The sequence below is a fragment of the Drosophila persimilis genome, unplaced genomic scaffold (assembly GCF_003286085.1).
Source record: "Drosophila persimilis strain 14011-0111.01,24,50 unplaced genomic scaffold, DperRS2 tig00000002-arrow-pilon, whole genome shotgun sequence".
In the NCBI taxonomy this organism is placed as follows: Eukaryota; Metazoa; Arthropoda; class Insecta; order Diptera; family Drosophilidae; genus Drosophila; species Drosophila persimilis.
In genome coordinates, this window is record NW_020825289.1 from 16,123,778 (window position 1) to 16,130,225 (window position 6,448).

At 46.5% G+C, this 6,448-nt stretch overlaps 1 long non-coding RNA gene across 3 annotated transcripts; it reads right to left on the reverse strand.

Moving 5' to 3' along the window:
* Positions 1–4,145: 4,145 nt before the first annotated feature.
* Positions 4,146–5,460, reverse strand: LOC113565110. 3 transcript variants are annotated; one of them, XR_003408451.1, is made up of 4 exons: positions 5,248–5,460; positions 4,635–5,199; positions 4,296–4,572; positions 4,146–4,204 (listed from the first exon to the last, which is right to left on the reverse strand). It is a non-coding gene; the product is annotated as an uncharacterized LOC113565110 (long non-coding RNA). The 3 variants fall into 3 exon arrangements; XR_003408452.1 differs by having other exon boundaries at positions 5,244–5,460; XR_003408450.1 differs by having other exon boundaries at positions 4,635–5,459.
* Between the last annotated feature and the right edge of the window lie 988 nt (positions 5,461–6,448).

Here is a 6,448-nt window from a genome sequence, read left to right on the forward strand (position 1 = left end):
TATCCCTGTGTGTACTTATCCAAGTCAGAGAGAGGAGCCCGAACGGAGGCTGGCTTGTGGCAATTACGCATCGTTTCATTATGAAATTTATCGTATTACGTTGATGAAATCATATGAAGGTTTTGGTGGATGGATGCCTTCCAAGGACCTGGTGCTGGATCCACAGCCTTTTCGCTTAATTTCCCCATTGGCTGATGAATCTGTACATACGTATGACTGTGGCTGCTGTGAGCGTCACATTTGCTGCTAGAATTGTTTCATATTGTGTGTGGCAGGCGGAGCAACAATTACAAAAGGATAAGGGGAAGCCACTGACGAGGATGAGGACGAGGCTGAAAGGATTGCAGCCCGGTTATTGTATGTCTACCCTGCAGTGGATGGGCATGTTTGTACTTATAATTACACATGAATTTCAATATCCTGCGGCAGATTTGGGACTGGGCCGCAGCCGGGATCCAGCCCTTCCACTTTTCCTCTGTCAATATTTGCCGCAGTTTTCATCTAGCCGCCGCCGCCGCCTTCCTTTCCACCCCCTTGCCTTCTCGCCGCAACTTAATAACGTTTTCTATATTTGGCTTGACTTTAAATTGCTGCCAAGGCCTTTAACGAGAAGGCAACAAAAGGGTTTCCCAGGGTTTCTTGTGGCTTCCATCTCTCAAAAGTTACATTCCCCTTACAACCCCAGAAACTTTCCATTTCCTATTTCTATTTGCAAAAACTCTTTCCACTCGAATCTTGGGCAATTTTCGTAGAAAATTCAGTGTACGAGTACGAGTTTTCGCTGTGTTTTGTGGTGCTGTCTAAGCGGTACTTGTGGGGTATATTGTAATTGTGAGATTTTATGTAACAGGCTCTAGGGATCACCAGACTAGAGGATAGCCTTGGGTTCGAATATCCACCGACAATTCCCAACTTGTTTCTATTTGTATTGCTATTTGCTTTTGATGGAGTACGAGTAGGAGTTGGTGGTTGGTATTTGGGCGTGGCAGACTGAGACGGAGGCGGAGGCGGAGACGGAGTCTGAGGCAACCGACTTGCGCCTTGTAATTGAGTGTAAGCGCTAATTGGAATTTCGATGAAGTTCGGCGGGAATTCGGCAACAGTTCTGGCTTCGGAATGGCAGAAGGGGGGGCACTACGGCTTGCAATTATGTAAGTAGCAGTGGGAAATGTTTCGAATTTTCGAGTTTCGTGTGGTCTCTGATTGTATGGAAAGAGGGAAGGGGGAATGGGCAAGGGGAGAGAGTGTGATCAATACTCTTGTAGTCACTCGAGTCGGGCATTAAGTGTACGCCGTGTGTAACGGCTTGAACAGTCGCTCGAAGGCTCTCCAACTGCTCGTGTGTGATGGAAAGGGGCTTGGGGGCGGCAGCAGGGCAGGCAGCAGATAACCGAGCAAGAACTTTAAGTCTTCATCAAACTTTTGTCAAATGAACCGAAAAATTCATATCAGGAACCAGTTCCCCACCGGCAAGAAGCCGAAACTTTGCGGGCTGCCTGCATCTCTGGCTCTCCGCCTGTCCATGTGCGGGGCCATTCATAATGGACTGTCTTATTGCTCGGCAGTTGCTCAAGTGCACAATGCTCAAAGGACCTATCCGTTAAGAGGATCTTACGATTTGTAGCAGGTGTTGGCGAAGTCAAGAAAGAATATGGGAATGTACTGCATGTCTTACTAGATGGGATGGACCATTTGTATGTAGACCATGTAGGTACCCTTCATCAAAGGGTAACTAACGCTTCGGTACTGGTCTTTCTCGTTTTCTACCTGTCTTTTTTTCCATTTGTTCTTTTTTGCCGAGCTCTCAACCTCAACCAGGAAGTTGTGTGTCATAGGAAGCACTTGTGTGACATAATAAAAACTCTCCCTCCTTTCTCTGCGTCTCGTTCTCTGGGCGAATGTGAGTTTGTGCAAACACTGGACTGCTGCGAGACCTCGGAACCACCTGGTTTTTTCCTATAACATGCTGCACTTTATGCCTTGTCAACAACGACGACGACAACATCATCAAGTGGAGTCCCGCAAATGTTTTCTCCTCTAAGCCAAAGTCAGCAACAACAAATGAAGTTCACATATATATAAGTATTGTATATATATGAATTCTGGAGTTGGAAAAGAGGGTTAGGGGTAGACTAGGCCCGAGTAAACTGCATTTAAAAGCCCCCTTGGTTGATGGCGCAACTGGAGTTTTGCATTTGCATTCAACATTCAACAGACTGAAAAAAGTTCCTCGAAATAAGCCTAAAATACAGATTTCTGTTTGAAGTTTCCCTGGAAAATATCCATAGCCTAATGGAGAGTGGCTTATTAAATATTCAGAATGAACATTATATTCTGTAAAGGAGATGCAAAAATTAATTAATTGGTATACAGTAACATAATATAACTGTCAGAGAAGTATGTTTGGGATTGCCGGAGAGATGTCTGAAAACAGCTTATGAAATTCCTTAGTTTGATCAACAATCGTCTGCCTTAAACCATTTATGACTGCCATTTTCTTTGTATTTTAATTGGCGATTTTCTAGACAAAAGTTATATATTTGTCTCGACTGCGAGTGATATCAATTAAATCTTGTTTGCGTAACTTTTGTTGACTCATAAATATTTATTTATTTTTGTGGAATTTTTATGGTTATTATTCCAAATGGATCTCTGTCAAATATTTCAGCATTTAATTTGGCCAATATACGATTTTGATTTTCCATTTTGTTTGGACAATGTTTACCATAACCCTCTATTACCCTCCCTCTGTAGTTTGACCTGTTATTCCCCCTTGTAATCCCCTTGTTATCATCACCCCTATCCGCCCCTCTTTGAATAATTCCAAAAATTATGTTTTTCGCGGCTCAAAAATTGCGAATGTCAGCAAAAGTGTTGGCAAAAAATTCCCCATTTGTTTTTTGGTTTTTCATTTTCAGTGGGGCTCTGAGTGGACCCCCCTTAGCCCTTTGGGGCCGCTAATTGAAATTTGTTTGCTTCTACTGCTGGGTGCTGGAAAAATTTCTGCTTGACGAGCAGAACTCATAAGTCGGCAAAGGCAAAGGGAAATCGCTGCGGTTATGCCATTTGATCAAGGCCCTCACACGCTTTTCCCCCTGGCTTTTCCTCTTTGCTTTCGCTTTTCGTTGTGCCCCTTCTCCAGCCTGGTGGCACTCGTTTCTTGCCATACTTTGAGCAATCAATTATCAAGTTGGGGCCGCCAAAAACCCATTCCAGCTGCAGGATTCGCGGCAATTAAAGTTTGCATCATACGTCGTGGTATGCGCTCTTCCAGTGTTTCCCCCCCTCGTTTTGTTCTGCCCGACCCTGGTTTCATTTCAAACCAGAAGGGAGGAAAGAATAGCTTTAGGGGTCGAAGCTTTAGATACCCTTGCAGATTGATCTATTGTATCGTCGGAAATGTCGGTGGAAACAAAACAGTGGACATACAGTAATTCTCGTATAGTAGTTCCTATTCCGAATGAAATAGTTTCGTGCACCAAAAAGCTGAGTTTTGTGTATAGTCTGATACATCTGAAGGAGTCATTTGCATGAAAACAGACACAGACTCACGAAAACAGACCCAGAGCCAGCGCTACAAGAGTATCAAAAATTTGCATAGTTCAAGGGCTGCACTGACTCCTAACTGAGTTTGGGGATGGGTGTTGTGCCATCTCTGCCCCTCATCGCCCTCGCATCTTCCTCTCCTATGATGCCACCGAATCAGGGCCACAAAAAATGTGAAGAAGGCGCGGCTGAAACTGAAATTGTTGCTTGCCTGCAGAAATTTGATTATGTTATGTATGTGAGTGCTTCTCTGAGTGTGTTTGTGTGTGTGTGTGTGTGTGTGTGTGATAGAAAAGCAATTGGAAAAGTACGGAAATGCAGAATTGAGTACTGGCGCAGCGCCTACATTCGAGGGCCAATTTGTGGCATTGAAGAATGCCGAATGTTGAATGGAAAATTGTTTACAAATGGAATTTTCACCGACCAAACCTACAATTCAGATACACAGATATGTAGACACAACTAATCTGAGCTTTTGTCTGGGTTCACAGACAATACAGAATAGTGTTTGGCCATTATTATTTGTGTGCTGTAATTTCCCAATGAAAATCTCAAGCTATTTTCTGCTCTACAGACAGAAAATATCTTAAAAATCATTTCGTTTATTGATTAACAAAAAAAAAAACAAATCCCGCAATTGCTTTGTTGTGACCAAGAACTAAAAATAAATGTAATTTCATTAGTTAAGTAACATTTCTTCTCCATGTCCCTGGAACCACAACAAACCTTTTGTGGTTCTTAAAAATTACCTTTATTTCTCCTTTCCTTTCGTTTCCTTTTTACTGGCAAAACAAACACGTCGAAAAAAGGTCAAGAAGGAAGCCACAAAATAAGCTACAGTTGGGGCCAGGACGAACGCCATTCCACCTCCCCGAAAAAATGGAAAAAGCTGAGAAAAAGTATTGGATGGTGGGATGGTTGAGGCTGGTGGAAAGGACCTTCAGGTGCAGCAGCCTTCGCTTCATCGTTGCATGTTAAAATCCCTTCAATGATTAATGTAATTTAACGCGCCACTTAACGTTATCCCTGCAAGGACATTATGCTTAATTGCAGCGTCTGTTTGAATTTAACCGAGATTCAAGCCTTACCCTTATCCCATGGCCTCTTTTTACCCACCATGTATACATACTTATCCTTGTCATTATACCCTTTTAGAGGGGGGTATGACGATTTTGAGGCAGATTTTCATTTCTGTTTTTCTAACAAAAACTCGTTTCAGAGAAATGTATTGAAAAGATAATCCTAAAAAGCCCAACAACTGCCAGATCGAATTTTCGAGTGTATTTCAGGATTCGGCTTTGGTTTTTTCTTGGCAAGTTGTAATGTTTTTTGTGGTCGGCAGACGCAGGCGTCGTCGTCCTGGTTCTGCTTCTGTTTCTGGTCCGTGGGCCTTGGCCAAAACCGACGTGCGAATTTATGAAAAAGATTTGCCAGCCTGCGGCTGTTTAAGGTTAAAAAGGCGCACCATTTTCCAGAGACGCACACACACACACACACACACACACACACACACACACACACACACACACACACACACACACACACACACACACACACACTGGGGGAGTTCAGAGTTGAGCGTTTTCAAGTGCGGTTGTTTCGAATCACGGGCTCCTGATTTTCCGTTTTCAGCATCCGCGCTGCGCGTGTTACCTGGAAGAAAAACTGTTGAGAGCAGGTTGCTGTCGCACCGGTACGTACTGCGTATAAAAACCGGCCCCACCGGCATCCCGCTCTGTTGCAGGGGCACAATCAGTGCGCTCCATCCAGCAGGGGAAGGGGGGGTGAACCCTTGTTTTGGCGCCTTCCACTTCCACTTTCCACATTGTTGGTGGAGGGGAAAAAAGGAATTCTCACTCAACTTTTCTTCTTTCTTCTTCTTCTCGTCCGGAGCTTCACACACAGCAGCTGACTGCGCCGCCAGACAGGTGATCGCGTAGAGTTGCCACACGGACGGTGTTGCCAGACAGCCCCGATCTACCCAGGGCTGCCAGAGTGTTGGAAAGAGCTGGATTTGCGCGCCAACGGAGGGAGATTTCAAGTTCGAAATTCAAATACTAAAGTAATCAACGGAATGGAGGAGGAGGAAAAGCTCGCCTTCAGGAAGGGTAGCATGCTCGCCCGATCGCCGGCACCCGAGCCATCTCCATCTCCAGCAGCAGCGGCGCAGAGTCAGGACCTTGACTCTAGGGAGACCCCCAAGAGGGTTCGGGACGCAGCCAGCCCGGGAAGTTCCCAGAGGCAAACGCCGCCCAAGAAGAGCAAGGCCCACCAGGAGGCCACCTGCCTTGAGAACCTCTCGGAGCTGGGAAAAATCCTTGATGAGGTTCAGACCAGGATGATGGACAAAAATACGCGTCACATCAACATGGCCACCAGAGCACTGTTCGTGCGCATGAAGGAGCTGCACTCGAACATCATCCAATCGAGCCAAGAGGCTGCAGCGGGTAGGTGCGCGCCGCAGGAAGGCTCCGACGCCCAAGGCCTGTGCCCGAAATGCTCACAGAGCACGCGGAGCGCAGACAAGGAGCAGCAGACAACGACCGTCTGGAGGAAAGATGCCGCAGCGCAAACCGAACCGTGGCGCAGACTTAGCCAGCCATCCGTGGCCGAAGGCCCATTGGGGGAGCCGGGAACCCCACCTACGCGCCCAAGGCAGCGAAAAGGAGCTATCGCAACCAAGAGGACCCTTAAAAAGGCCCCGTTGCGGCCACGCGGAGATGTGGCGACGACCAGCGCCACGAGGCAGCCCAAGAGCCCCGGAATCCCGGACAGCGAATGGAGCGTGGTGGCCAAGAGGCCGAGAGCAGCGCGCCGCGCTCGCCCAGACGCGGTCATAGTTCAGGCCCCCGGGAAGTCGTACAGCGAGGTTCTGGCAATGGTCACCAGACGGCACGACAAC